Genomic DNA, 16,501 nt, shown 5'->3' with positions numbered 1-16,501 from the left:
TAACATCCATGCCCATCTTCCTCCACTTTATATGGGATGCAGTCACAGCAGGGCTTGACAAGCGATGCATCTGTACCCGCCAGGAATCGAGACCTGCAAGCCCGGCCAGCAGAACTGGAGCGGGCGCGCTTAACTGCTGGGCCACTGGGCCACTGGGCCACTGGGCTGTACCCTCACCTCCGGCACTTGTAGTTTTAAAAGGTTAAGTTCACACACGTAGAGTTAGGAGGTGGACATCACTGCAGGCTTTAAGGGAATTGGAGAAAACTGAGATAAACCTATTTGTTTTAATAAATAAATTGTACCAAATACTGTTCTAAGTGTTTTTACACATATCAACTCGTTTAATCCTTGCAACAACCCTCTGAGGTAGATACTAATATTCTTCCTATTTTACAGATGAGGGAACTGAGGCACAGAGAGGTTAAGTCATCAGTCCTAGGTCACACAGCAAATAAGTGGTAGAAACAGGATAAAACCCCAAGCAGTCTGGCTCCAGTGTTTGAGCTCAGCATCATTCTGCTGTTTCCTGTCTTGGGCACTGGGCCCAGTATGCAGCTCATGGTAAGTCCTGAGTAAATGTTGGAGCTGACCTAACCTCCCACTGCTCTCTCACCTCCCAATAACTGGGCTGCCTCTTTAGTATCATCCCATCATCTATTGACCTTGAAGCACCTGCTGGAGGTCAGGAAGGAGAACAAGGAGCGCCCACTTTTCATTTATTCTCTTTAGTGGGTATTCACCCTCCATTTACAGTGTGTGAAATGGTGTCAACAAGGCAGACTGTGGGGCTTCAGTGAAAAAATTTTAATATGCATATTTTTGTATTTATATATGGTTTTTGGCCAGTGAATTTTTTTAATTTTGTGAGCTGTCCTGTGAAAGAAACCCTTCCAGCTCCTATAGAACACTTTTGACACAAGTCTGTAAAATTGATTCAGTTTGCCAAAGCCGCCAGTCTTAATTAATGACTTCCTATAACCTCCAGTTTTATTAGGTCTATATTTCTAGTATATTGGCACATATATTAATGACTGGCCCATGAATAAACTGACAGTTTTAAAATGATATGAGATAACTTGTTTTCTTATGGGGAATTCACTTTTGCCTTGAACTTATAGTAAAATGATTATTAGTTCAGTAAATTTTAACTCCAATGTTCTTATGATCACCTTAGCAATAGAAAGGCTGTCTGGATTTCATTTCTTGATGAAACTCCGCTTCGGACGAGTCTCTTTGGTTAATCTCATGCTCTAGCAAGTAGGACTGTTGGCTTCATAGTCATAAACTTTCCAAGCAGAAAAACATTCACTAGGGATCTGCTGGTTTCCTGTATTAGTAATAGCCAAACCTGGGTTTAAAAAAACCGTATTTTCCAACATCTTAAAGGATGTGTTAAAATATATATATGTGTCAAAGCAAAATTAATTTGAATGCTCTTTACCTTTTAGTAAAATGCATATGGAACATTTTAAAGTAAGATAGGATATTAATAAAATAAACAATGTGAATCTCACAACAACAAAAGCAAAAAAGAGCTGGATAGTCTACTGGCCAATTTGAAATGATTTACATTATTCCCCCAAAAGGAGGCACCAGCTGTGCCTTGTATTTTATTTGTGTATTGCACAGGCAAAGTCTGGTTGAGAAGTGGTGGTAGAAGCAAAAAAGTACTGAGTTGTTGCTGAATTACCATATTTTCCAGCTTCTTCTTCCCAAATTCACTGCCTTTTTGAAAGGTAAGTTTTGAAATTAATATGACAACTCCAAGTGACAGTGAAAATAATAGACAGAGCTGAAATTTTTCGTTTGGAATTAAGCCAGACAGTCTGAACCAGACCTACAGTAAGTTAGTCAAATTCATGGGGATTACATTGTATTTGAGGGTTATTCCCAAAGGCCTAGGGTAATTGAAGACTGATTTTCCCATAGAGCTGACAAAGGATAGCTGGGATTTGTTTCCTGGTTGGAGTGGCGCCACCATGTGGCAATAGCATAAACAGTTTACAAGTCACTCAACCAGGTGGTGACTGAACCATGAGATTCAGAACCATGAGATTTTGGGTATTTTTTTTTCATTGAGGAATATTTGCATTATTTAAAATTTTGTACATAAGGAGAGATTCAACTTATATTTTTGCATTATGTGATTTCAAATTAGTATATTTCAAATTCACTAAAATGTGAACGTGCTGTGTTTTTACATAGTCATATGCAGAGTGATTAAGAGAATACAGTTTGGAGCTAGTTAGTCTAGACTCAAATCCCAGCTCTGCTAATTACTCTCTGTATAATCTTGGGCAAATTACTCAACCCTTCCAAGCCTCAGTTTTCTCATCTGTACAATAGGGACGGTACTGGTACCTATCCTAATGGATTATAATGAGGATTAAGTGAGTTACCTCATATAAAACACTTCGAACAGTGCCTGGCACAGCAGAGTAAGTCATCTATAAGTTTTTGTTATTTCTTTTCTATTAATATTATTAAACTTGAAGAGACTTTGATAAGCCATCTCATTCACCTTTCTAAATCCATCCAGAGTGCCCCCCAAGCCGACTGATGGGAGATCAACATCGGTGGCCCAGCTCAGGGAATAGATCACAGCTACTTTTTGCAGTTTAAAAACTAGTACTATACTTTGAGATGATTGTTTTAAAAGAAATCAAAATAACTTGAATGTCTTTGTGTCAGATTACATCACTTAAACACTCCGTTACGAATGACTGAGCTTCAACATTTTAACCAAACCTGTGAAATCCGTTCTTCTGGACAGGTGACTCTCAAACATTAAAGTACATGCAAATAACCAGGCACTCTGGTTAAAATGCAGATTCCAATTCAGTAGGTCTGGGTGGTTCCTGAGATTTATGCATTTCTTACAAGCTCCCAAATGATGCCAAAGCTGTTGGCCAGCAGAGCACACTTGGAGTGGCAACGTTCTAAATCACTGAAATTCATTTCCATTTCCACTTTGTTATTATCTTCCCCTGTCACTCAGCAGAACACGGTAAGTTAATTACAAGTCAGAGAAAAGCCATAGGCACCAAGATAACGCCTTCTGGAGTCTTCACTTTCTCTAGACAACCTACCTTTCTTCTTTCAGGACGGCAATGACTGCCACTGTAAGGGAGGGATAAACGCTTACACAGAGCTGGGGCACTTGTTGAGTTCTACCATGCCAGAATGTTCAGAGAACTGGAAATGGTGTAGCTCACATTTATATAGAATTGCCCTCTATGTGAAAAGCAGAAGGGGCACAGCAAAGTCCACCAAAGTGTAAAACAGGGAAACCATCATCCTAGAGACCTCACAGGTGTGAGAGTCACACAAGATGTACATAAAAGTGCTTTCTAAACCACTCAAAAGGAAGTTAAGGGCTTTATTATTTGTAAAGCAATGCCAAAAATATTGTAACTCTAAAAATTCTTTGGAAATTTACATAGGCTTATCTAAAATCCGTTAGTTATGACCCAGGCAAACCAGACGCACTTTTATTGTCAGAGTTAGAGATTAGAAAATTCCAGGTCAAGAAACCTGGTATCATGGAAAAGACCCAAGAAGTTGAGAACTCTGTGGAGAACCTATTGTGAGGTTCTGACAGCATCAACTCACACCAATTAAATAGTTTAAATAATTTCCACAGGGGCCAGCTCTGTGGCCTCGTAGTTAAGTTTGACACGTTCCACTTCAGCAGCCCGGGTTCAGGAGTTTGGATCCTGGGCACAAACCTACACCACTTGTCAGCCATGCTGTGGCAGGGACCCACATATAAAGTAGAGGAAGATTGACACAGATGTTAGCTCAGGGCTAATGTTCCTCAAGCAAAAAATGAGGAGGATTGGCAACAGATGTTAGCTCAGGGCTAATCTTTAATAATAATAATAATAATATAATTTCCAGAAGCTAGAAACATATCCTTAACCACATGTATGTGCTTTTTTTTACTGTATATATAAAACAGCTGCAATATTTTATATTCAGTAAAATCACATCGTAGTAAAAGAAAATATTATAAATACATATACATGAAAAAACCTAGAAAGATATACAATCAAATGTTGAAAACAGTTAACTCTGATAGGTGATTTTTATTTTCTTTTTGGCTTAAGTGTATTTTGTCATGTTCCATAATCAATGTATATAATTTTTGTAACATGGGGTGGAAAAAACAAAACCAAATTTTACTTTAAAAGGGAGATCACCTCCTGAATGTGAATAAAGTATTTTAAAAGTTCGCTATTTAGCAACAGAAAACCTTGTATCATATGACTACAGCTCCTGATACACCTTCCTACACTTGCTGCTATAGGCTGAATTTCTGAAAATGTAATTCGGCTCATTTTTAAAAAACAAATACCAATATGCAAAATAGTGCATTAGTGTATTAAGAATTTTCCCTGCTAATAATTAATTCTGTGTATTCTTTGGGTTCTAAATTACTCTGAGGAAAATCTGAAATAGAGAAAAGCCCATTTTTGTTAATATCAGGGTTCTTTTGTCTCCTGACCCTGTTTCCATTTCAAGTGCACTTGGGCCTCCAAAAGAGACTTTCATAACTTTTTTGACTCTAGAAACATCTCCAAGGAACACTTGCAAGAAAACTGCTTCAAATTGGAATCCTTCCACTTGGGTACAATCATGCAAACAGCCAGCAGAATTTATTTAACCTTCAGCCAACTGCTCAACCAACTTGAAATTATTGATAGCCCATCAGCAATGATCAAGATGGAGAGGCTAAATGGAGAGGTGCTTTTTTTTACAAGAGAACCATTGAGCTGGTAACAGGACTTGAAATGCCGTGTCAGCTCAGCTCGCATGGTCAGGGAGCTCAGCTGCTGGAGGGAAATAAAACTGTTCAGTTACGGCCGCCCTCCCATCAGTCACAGGGGTAATGGTGTTTGGCTTCAGTCAGGTTGTATGTCAGCAAATATACATCTCTTAGACAGCCCCTAAGAGTGCCTTAAGATCATGCTTATTGTTTTATATAGATAGGGGTCGGATGCTGATAGATGGTGGCCATAGGCCACCGAAATAAATTTTACCACATCCAGCAGTAAAGTTAATCTCAATACTGGAGAATAAGAGCCATTTTGATAGAATATTCATTCTATTGACAGTGATGGGACATTTTTCCTCTGTTAATGTCTGCTGCAGATCACACGAAAGTAGATATCCTCTCCTCCCCACTCCCTAGCCCCACTGTATGAAGTCCACCTGCAGAGAAGAGACCTCAGGTACAATCTGAGAGATTCACTAAGACTGAACTTCAAAGACCAAGTTTGGTTGAAGGAGCTCTCCAGGGAACTGAACATACCCCCAGCACTACCCCTCGATGGTCAGAATGACACAGGAATCAGATATAGAAGTAAAGAACCACTGGCTGTTACACAGAATTACTTATGCCCTATCCTTAGTCCAAAAAAGGATTGGAAGCAGCATGAAGGGGTCACCAAGTCATGGATGGAAATAAATGGCACAAGGGTGGCCACCCTCTCCCAAGGCTGTCAAACATCAGCCACAGTACCCTTTCCACACTGAGCCCAGATGAAGCTCAGAATCTCAATCCAGTGTTTCAGGCACTCAGATTAAAACGAGTTTGCCACCATCCCACTAAGTCTTTAAAATCTAGAAGTCTCCATCAAAACATTTGAAGAAATATAGTGAGTCCTCTAAAAGTTTCCTGAAGGGTGAGTAGAGGGTGGCTCCAATATTAGAGCCTGTGAAAAACAGAATATTATAGGGTTCCTCAAAGACAATCTTTCTGTCTGCAAGACATTTTTCTTGGGAAGGAGAAATGAGGCCCAGCAGAAACAGGACACTGTGGTATTCATTGGAGAAATGAGAAGACTTTTTCAAAGGATTGGATCCTCTTATCCCCAGGCCAGGAGTCAGCGAGACTCACGGATCTGCATCAGTGTGCCTACAAGAACCTCTCAGAGCTGATCTTCATTAGAAACCCTTAGAAAGTTTGAAGGGGGAGAAGGGAAAGAAGAAGTGTTAAAAGAATGTTAACCGCAGAGTGACTTCATGCTTACGTTATGGCAGATATGCTTAAAGAAACCAACCCATGTGCCAATGACTTCAGCCCTTGTAAGATCTGCTGTAGAACATGAGACTTACATCATCTCCCTGGCCTAGTGCTTCATTTATCAGACTGGATTCCTCAGATGTTATGACTTTGAGCTTGCTTGGGAATGAAAAAATTAACTGAGTTCTTATTTTCATAATTTAGTGAAAGTAGGTCTTTGTATTACAGTTCACCTTCTTGTTTTCCACTTTCTTAAGGCAGGATGTTGCTCACGTCTGTTGCTGCCATATCCTAGTGGGCATCCAATCCAGTAAAACCAGTGAATTCATCATTTAGCACCTCCTTTTCACAAAGAAGCCCTAAATTAGGCTGCTGTCTGGATTTTTAAGCATAGTCTACCTTAAGTAGGCCAAGTTCTGCATCTAGGTCAAAGTATGTATTTATACTAAGTTCATGTTCCCTAAAAAACAAAACAAAACAAAAACCCAAGTAACTAGACTGTCCTAGAATTTGAAAAATCAATTTTTAATATTTGGTTCACAATTATTCTGTAAGACCAAGTTTTTTTGAATAATAAAAATGTGCTATATGGTGTTCCAATAAGAAAAATTTACTATAGGATATAAAGGAAAGGCTGTTCTGAATTAGTCTCAACTATAGACTTTTTTTAAATGCCCTTTAAAATTTTTTTTTAAATAATGAAAATTAATCCTTAATGAAGTCCTGATAAACCAAGGTCCTAGAGGGCTTTCCTTTGATGAATAAATTAAGGATTTTTAATTCACTGGCTTTAATTCAGTGGTTTACTTGCTACTGCTTGAGGAAAGAATTGGCATCTAACACAAGCTTATATCAGCTATAGTGCTCAGCAAGCTGTCTTGAACAAGGCTGACTTTCAGGAACTAGCTACTGAACAGATGAATGTGCTTGGAAGGGGTGTGACAACCATTTGCTCTCTTGAGGAAACATTTCTTCTATATTTTTCATTTCATCATGTAATTGCCACTTTTATAGCCAGTGAAAAGCTCAGTTTTAGTTCAATCCACGAAAGAGTGATTACAAATTCCATACAAGTGGAATCCAAATTTATATAGTTTTATTCGATTTTAAGACGTGGCACTATAAATTGAGAGCCTTAAAAATATGCTTGCCTTTCACCCAGTAATTTGGCTTTTTGTGTGTGTGTGTGAGGAAGATTAGCCCTGAACTAAGATCCATTGCCAATCCTCCTCTTTTTGCTGAGGAAGACTGGCCCTGGGCTAACATCTGTGCCCACCTTCCTCTACTTTACATGGGACATCGCCACAGCATGGCTTGACAAGTGGTGCGTCGGTCCACGCCCGGGATCCAAACATGCAAACCCTGGGCTGCTGAAGCAGAGTGCACAAATTTAACTGCTACACCACCAGGCTGGCCCCATAATTTTGCTTTTAAGAATACTAAATAATAATGAATTATGTAAAGATTCAGATAAAAGGATGTTCATTACCTGGAAGCAACCTAAATGTCCATGCATACACAGTGGAACAATATTCAGCCTTTAAAAATGGTCTTGTAGATAATTATTTAGTCACTTGGAAAGCTAATAATAATATATTATTAAGATGTTTTTTTAAAATCAAGTTAAAGGTAATCCAGTAGAGGTTGGGAGATTGGCTACATAAAGCAGATTGAACAATGGGTTAAAAGAACTAGGTTTCTCACTGTCAGAGAAGAGAGTTACAAATATGAAAAGAGGGAAGGTTAGAATTAACCCTGCAATGTTGGATTGGAATTAGAGATATTGTTGTGAACTCACAGTTTTCAATATGCATAAACATAAAACCAAATATAAAGGTAAGTGTATATGTATTATATATAATTTATATGTACATTTTCTGACTCCATCCACCCTGGGTGCCTGGGAGCATCAACACTCCAGCAGCAATAAGCACACCACTGCTTAGGTCTTGGTGTCTATTTACCACTCTCCATTAAAAAGAACCACCGGCTCCTTGGAGAAACAGCTTCCAGGGCTAGAGCACGGAAAGTATATAATAAGCCTGGAACATCTTATTTCAGAAAGTAAGGCAGTACTCAAAGAACAATGGGGAAGTGTCAAAAGGACATGGAAACTAGCTTGCAAGAGCTCCCACTGGCCAAATCTGGGATAATTTAATTTTCAGAATAATTAATAATAGTAATAGATTATATCCCATTGAAAACAATAGAAATCTATGGATCTGCACTGATATAAGTAAATGAATGAAGGAACAGAAGAAAAAGCTCTTCCTTACAGCAGAATGTCAACTAACAAATGTAGAAGAAATAATGGATTTATGGGGCCGGCGTGGTGGCGTAGTGGTTAGGTTTGCACACTCCGCTTCGGCAGCCCGGGGTTTGCAAGTTCCAATCCTGGGCGCAGACCTACGTGCCACCCGTCAAGCCATGTGTGGCGGCATCCCACGTACAAAATAGAGGAAGATTGGCACGGATGTTAGCTCGGGGCTAATCTTCCTCAGAAAAAGAGGAGGATTGGCAACAGATGTTAGCTCAGAGCCAATCTTCCTCACCAAAAGAAAATAATAATAATGGATTTAGAAAATCACCATTTGGTAACTATTGTAGTAGTAATGAATTTAGTTAAGAAACATCAAGGAATGCTAAAGCTAGTGGAAGAGAGTTGGATTAAGAATGGGATATATACATAGTCTCAGAGTATCTCCACCCAAAATATTTACTAATTACAAAGGAAAAACAAGTGATTTTACAGTGCAAAAACCTGGCAGACACCACCTTACTCAAGTAACAAAAGTTAACACCATCAGTAATCAACAAATCAAATCGCGTGCCATCTCATAAAATGCAGTAAGAGAGCACAACCACCGTTTGTGATATTCCTGTCAAAGGTGCATAAGCTGAATCTAACGATGAGGAAACATCAGGCAAAACCAAACAGAGGGACAGTCGACAAAACAACTAACCCATAATGTTCAAATGCATCAAGGTCATAAAAGTCAAGTTAGGACTGAGGAACTGTCCCAGAATGAAGGGAACTAAAAAGAAATGACAATTAGGAGCAACGTCTCTTTCTGGATTGGCTCCTTTTGTGTAAAGAACATTTATTGGTACAGTTGCCAAACTTGAATAGGATCTTTGGATGATGGGTTTAGGGAGTTCTTTGTACTGTGCTTTCAAATTTCTGTAAGTTTGAAATCATCTCAAAATGAAAAATCAAGATATAAAAAAATATGTAAACTATAATCCCATTATATAGAAGTTGTACATCAAAACACACAAGATACATAGAGGTCAAAGAATATACATCAAAATATGGTTATCTCTGAGTCATGGGACTATGTTTATTTATATTTTTATTTTTTATTTGTGTTTTGGTTTATTTATATTTTCTAATTGTTAAAAAATGAATACGTATTTTCTTTGCAATGCAAAATGTTATTTTTGTCTTTTAATGTGTTAAAGATTATGTTCAAATTTAGGATTATTTTAGCTGCAAATACAGAAAAAATTGAAAGTGCCTTAGATGAAAGATCACTTACTATCTCACATAAAAAGTGGTCTAAAGGTGGCAGCTGCAGGGAAGCCACATGGAAGGTTAATTCAGTACCTCAACAGTGACATCAATGACCCAGGCTCTTTCTATCTTAATGCTCAGTGATCTTCAGGGTGTTGTCTGTCATCCTCAGGCTCATCCCCTCATTGTAGCAAGGGGGCTGCTGCTACTCCAGACATCAAGTTAGCAACCATGTCTGAAGGCAGAAAAGGCAAGGTTTCTCTTTTTATCAGGGAGGAAAACTTCACAGAACTTCATGAGCAGACTTGCCCTCAGGTCCATTGGCCAAGACTTTTGGGGTTACATACCAATGCCCTAGCTGAAAGGAAGCTGGGAATGTATGATTCTGACATTTCAGCCTCTGAAATGGGAATCAGATTTTCCAGCAAGAAAGAAGTAGGGGAAGATGGAATGGCTGTTGGGTGGGCAACCAATAGTATCTACTATACCATGTGCTTTCTGCTCAGAGTCTTGCTTTTTCTTTTCTTTACTTTTAAACGAATATTTGAACTTTTTATATAGCTTCAAGTAAGCCTTAAATAAACCTGTCAGTTGCAATTCATATCTTTCTGAATATGGTGTTTTTATGAGACCTTGTTTCTATTTAACTTTGCAGCTATGAGGAGGATGTTTGTTAGTGGTCTCCTGGGTTTTCAATGGGCTGAACACACATAACTGTATTCCAGCACCTCTGTGCTGATAACATCGCACATTTATACCTGGGCCCTATCCTTTCATGATAATAATTAGCATTTATATGACACTTTATACTTGGAAAAGCCATCTATTCGTATATAATATCTTTCAAACCTTACTATCGACATAAAGGCTGTGTCCATTTACTTAAAATGAGCAGGACAATAAGGAGGTTCTAGATCTAGCACTCCAGCTCTGGGCTAGTGAAAGCCAGAGACCAGTTAAGCCTCTGGAAACATTTTCAACAAACAGCTGCACCCCAGGTACTGGCCTAGAGCTCAGAACAGAGCGCCAGTCTCCAAGGGGAGGAAGACCAAGGACAAGATGAGACTTTAGTCTGAAGGGGAACTTCTCTAATAGGAGATTAACAGATGAGGATTTAGGAATCAGGACAAAGACAGAGATCTACATATAAGACCTAAGACACAAGAGTATTCAAAAAAATCCAGCAAGTGCTCAATAAATTTTGATAAAGGAATGAATGAATGAGATACCAGACTTCTAGCAGAGGTGATCTGATACTAAGTCATTGCATGTTGGTCTAGAAGAACTTAGCATTACTCCTAGGAACAGAGGGCCGATTGGCTCTATACTTAGGAGTCAAAAGCACCATCCTGGGAATGGAGGGAGGAATGAAGCCAATTGGGGCTTTATTAATTCAAAGTTTACTGACAATAAAAGTTATCTGGGGAGCTTCCTAATTATGCAGATTCTCAGCCACCTCCCTTAGTAATTCTGATTCAGGAGGTCTTGTGCAGGGCACAAAAATTTTTAAGAGGTACCCTGGGTGGTTCTGATGCTGTGGCCAATGGAATCATCTTATATTCTGAATTAAATAGTAAGCTCCTTAAGGATCAACAGCATACCTTATATTCCCTCTGTATCCCCCATAGATTCTAACTATATGACGTAAATTCTTAATAAGCGTGTCAATTGAAATATCTCCCATTTTAAATTAGGTTACTGGAATTGACCTCTTAGGATGATCATAGAGAGTCACCTGCTGAAGAAGTTAAGATCATTCACCAGCTTAATGCTAATTGATTACTCCCATCTTTAAGGTGGTAAACATTGTGGGGGAAACAGGTGAGCAGAACACAGAGTCTGCATTTGAGGTCATTACAAACTAGTGGGGTAACAGATCTGTACAGAAGTAATTTAATACAAAGCAGAATTTGATGAGTGATATGATATGAATAAAAATGTTGGGAGAAGGTTAGCTATGCCTTGAAGAACAAATAAGATTTCAATAGATGGAAAAAAGAATGGTGATTCCACTCAATGACCTGCTATGTGCCAAGCACTGTTGTAAGGGTTAGGGATACAGCAGTGTACAAAACTAAGGCCCTGCTTATGTTCTAGGGGCGAGGGGAAATAGTCAATAAACAAATAAATAAGTAATAATATATTATGCTGTACTTGATGAATACTGATGTTCTATCTCTTGTATATGGCAGCCACGTGAAAGCTGAATTGGAAGGGAGGAGAGATGGAAGAGGAAGGCCAGTTAGGAGACCAGGGTAAGAACGGAGGAAGACATGACAAGAATCCATCACACAGACAGTAAGAATGGAAAGAAATAGATTCTAGAGACATTTTAGAGAGAAACTGTAGCGAGGGCATAAAGTGTCAGACCGTAAATCACTACAAGGATAGCAAGAAAAACAAATATGAGAAAGTCACACTTTTCAGAACCTAAAGACCTAGGTCCTGACCCCCCTCTGTCGTCCATTTTCATCATCCCTAGAATGAAGCTCCCCAGGGCTCCCCAGTCTACCACGCAGCCCTGGAGAGAGATGAAGGGATAACAGTAGATGCTCCCTTCTCCCCACAGGGCAATCTGCTTCTGTGGGGCTGATCCCCTTTGAGAGACACTTCTTTCCATATAATTTCCCGATTATTTGTCTTTAAGGCAACCTGTAGAATAAAGCCCCAGGTCACTGACTTCAAGAGCTCGTGTTGTATCAGGCTAACCGATTGTAAAACACAGTGGCAGGGCGCTGTGGAAGCTAAGCAATGATTAAATTTTTCAGTTTTCAATCCACAGTATAGGCTCTGGGAAGAAGTATTGAGTCAAGGTGTTTTAATCGAAGAATTATCAATGACTCTCACCTTTGTTTTCACTTTTATGCCCTTGATACTAACCATATATGAATAGAAGGATGAAACGAAGGAAGAAAGGGAGGGAGGGAGGGAGGGAGGGAGGTAGGAAGGAGGGAAGGAAAAGGCTTTCTGTAACTAATGGATTCTAACTCAAATTTTTGTAAATGGAATCACCTTGAATACTCTAAGGATGTTTGATGTAAACATATTTGGTGTAAAATAATGAACAAGCTCTAAAAAGAACAGAAATTCTCATTTACTGCAATTATAAAATTAATGTTATTTAACACTTTACTGATTATAACATACTTTCACATGTATCTCATATGTCCTAAAGTTTAGACTCAGTCTTGTGATACAGGAATTGTTATTACCCCAATTTTACAGATTGAGAAGCAATTCCATGAGGTCGAGTGACTTGTCCAAGGTGACACTGCTAGGAGGTTGTGGGCACAAACTCTAGGTTTTTTTATTTTGCTATTCTAAAGAGCCCTTCTTCCTTCTCTGATTTATATGAATAATAGATCTGAATTTGTATACACTGAGTTTGCTTAAATCTAGACACAACTAATTTTTTTTCTTGTAAGGAGGACTAGCCCTGAGCTAATAGCCGATGCCAATCCTCCCCTTTTTTCTTGAGGAAGACTGGCCCTGGGCTAACATCTGTGCCCATCTTCCTCTACTTTATATGGGACACCGCCACAGCATGGCCTGACAAGCGGTGCGTCGGTGCGCACCTGGGATGACCGCAGCGGAGCACGCGCACTTAACCGCCGCGCCTCGGGGCCGGCCCCAAGACACAACTAATTTTTATATAAATAATTACCTCTACACAGTACCAAAAGGCTTCCTTGACAAATATACAGCTTGCTATGTTAATAAGCTGCCAAGAGGTTACTGACAAGTTAGTCAATAGATAATTTTTAAATTACTCAAGTGTACCTCACTTTATACATGATTTTCTAAAATGCATGAGAGGATTTTGTTATTTAAAGAATTCCTCGGGGCCAGCCTGGTGGCATAGCCGTTGAGTTTGTGAGCTCTGCTTCCACAGCGGCCCAGGGGTCACAGGTTTGGATCCCGGGCACAGACAGACGCACCACTTATCAAGCCATGCTGTGGCGGCGTCCCATATACAGTAGAGGAAGATGGGCACAGGTGTTAGCCCAGGGCTCCTAATCTTCAAAAAAAGAAAGAAAAGAATTCTTCTTTCAGAAGTGAATTCTTGACCTAGGAAAGTAATCATAGATATGACTATAATTATCATTGCATCCATGAGGGGTTTCAGTTGTAAGCAATTGAGACCAATGCTGGCAATCTTGAGCAAAGAGAGAATATATTGGAAGGATCTTGGGGGCTCACCAAATCAACAGGAGGCTAGGGAATCATGCTTGAAAACTAGGGTACAAGGGAGCCAGATAAACCAAGGCCACCACAGCAACAGTCTGGCGCTTCACCAGCACTCCATGAGAATGATCCTGACCTCCAATGTTCCTCTTGTCTGGGCCTCCACTTGGTCAGGATCCAAAGTCCTGGGAGCAAACGTCTGATGGGTTGAACATACCTTGGCTTGAGGAGTGAGTTGACAAAGAATCAGGTCCGCTTAATTTCTGTTCATGCTCAGAGTTGGCGGGGGAGGGGAAGGGAGCACTGGGAATGCCGTCTCACTAAGACTACCTACAATGCTGAATTCCCCCAAAAGGGAGATCCAGATGCTACAGGGGGAGTGGAGGAGTGCTGGATAATGGATGGCAAACAGAAAATTCAGTCCAAAAATGTTCATCACAGAATGGTTTATCATAGTTAAAAGGGGAAGGGGCATGGGAACAACCTTGTCTGACAAAGAGATTTAGTTAAATAAATTATGATTTGGTGCACCAAACCATTTTCAACCCCGAAGCTATGAAAATGATGTTAGGGAAGAATATTTAATGATCTGAGAAGATAGTTCTTAAATATTATTAAGAGAAAAAATAGATTATAAAGTAATATTTAAAATAAGATTCTATTTTGTAAATAAGAACAGTGGAAGGAAAAGTACCCCAAGTTAATAATAGTTATCTCTGGGTAATAGAATTAAGAATGATGCTTATTTTCTTCTCAATGCTTATCCCCGCAATAGCGCTGTATTACTTTTAAATTTCTAAAAGCTAGTTTAATGTGCATATTCTTTCATTACATAGGTAACTCAATTTATTTTCTGTTTAAATATTCATATACATTATTTGTATTTGCTTTAAATTGTATACGTGTGTGTATGTGTATATGTGTGTATAAATACATATACAAATATATTGTGAATACGTATATATATAGTATGGGTATGTGTGTATATATATTCCATAACTTCGTCCACTTCCTTCCTTCCAATATTTTACTAAAACTACTCAATTGTAAACTCCCTGAGGAAAGTGGCCTTGTCTTTACACTTTTGTGTCCTACAAAGCACTTACCACACACATTACACATATTAAGTATTCAGTTTTTATTTATTGTTGAGGAAAAATCTTATTAGCCAGTAAAAGAGCAATGTGGAGATTTAGAAAAAATCACAAGTTATATTTGAATCCTGGCTTCAGTGTTTAATAACAACGTGTCCTTGAGTGAGTCACTTTATTTCTCTGAGCTCTTTTGTGTGTGAAATGGTGCTGTGGTTAGAAATTACCTATAGGTGCCTATACCCTTTGACCCAGGTACTCTAGTTCTCAGCATTATCCTACAAGTAAACTTAACATTCTTAAGAAATGGCATATTTACAGGTTTATTCATTGTAGCATTGTTTGTAATCACAAAAGATTTAAAATAACCTAAATGTTCATCAATAAAGAACTGATTGAATAAGTTACAGTACAAGTGTACAATGACATCATAAAAAAGATCGGGAAAGATCTTTTTGTATCGATATGGAACAATCTCTAAGATACATCATTAAATGCAGAACCATGTATATAGTATAATACCATTTATCTTCAAAGGGCAGGGAAAATATGTATTTGTTTACATATATACGCATAAATTAGCTCTAAAGAAACTGATAACATTAAGTACCTGTGGAATGAAATATCACAAGAAATGGGTAACATTAGTTGCCTGTGGGCAGGGTAGCTGAGAGGCTGAAGGACAAACGTAGCAGGGAGAGTTTTTACTGTATACTCTTGTACTTTTAAAATTTTGAAACTTGTGAATATATTTTCTATTCAAAAGTAAATAATATAATTTAAACTTAAGGGATTAAAAATAAAGAAATAACGTTGTAACATGTTGTAGCATGTGGCTGGCACTTAGATACCAGCCTCTGATAAGGTATCTATCACTGCTATGAGTAGAGATGTAAGGCTGCTGTCTCTTTTCTCCAAACATTAACCTCGCTCCCTCTGGTGGAGACGCCAAGGAGTTGCACTAAGCAGGAGAAGAAAGATTGAAACATGGAATTCATGAGTAAATGCGAAGCGAATTGGATACTTACCTTCATCTTCCCTAACCACTCCAGTCCGTGCCTTTTCAAAGTAGCCCTCAACTTAGGGAGACTGGCACCAGAGTGCTTCCACAAGGCACACAAAGAGTTAAAAACACGTGATCACAGTGGCCAGGGGATGTAGCTCTGTTTACAGAGACCTATGGATGCATCTTATAAAACTTCCGGATAGTATATTTTTAAATAGACATCCTAGAAATAAATGCCCAAATATTGTCCAATGATTGGGGCAAATCAACCACTGCTGTTCAACCACAAGCATGATTTCTAATGAAGATGAACAATTTCAATAGCTTCCCCAATGCAAGATCTCCAAGGCAGTTGTACTGTCCTGTATTAGTTGATATTTGTGTTGCTGAAATAGTGATATTCCATCTACATCAGAATTTTTCCTACTGTGGGCCCTAGTGAAACCTCAGGAATGTTTAGATCCCATTAGCACTACCCCCACTGGAGGTGGAACTGATTTAATTGGGAGTCAACACACATTTTACACCTCTTTGAAAAAAAAAATCTCAGGACTTGGATATGATTAACAGAAAAGGCTCTGTATGGCACTATGAGGCATAATCAAGCTATAAATTGTATCTTTGTTTCCCAAATGAGAAACGCCTTTTTTGAAAAAAAATACAATCCACTCTTT

The sequence above is a fragment of the Ceratotherium simum genome, chromosome 3 (genome assembly GCF_057802395.1).
Source record: "Ceratotherium simum simum isolate JZ-2026a chromosome 3, ASM5780239v1, whole genome shotgun sequence".
Taxonomy (NCBI): Eukaryota; Metazoa; Chordata; class Mammalia; order Perissodactyla; family Rhinocerotidae; genus Ceratotherium; species Ceratotherium simum.
Note: the sequence above shows the minus strand (reverse complement) of the source record.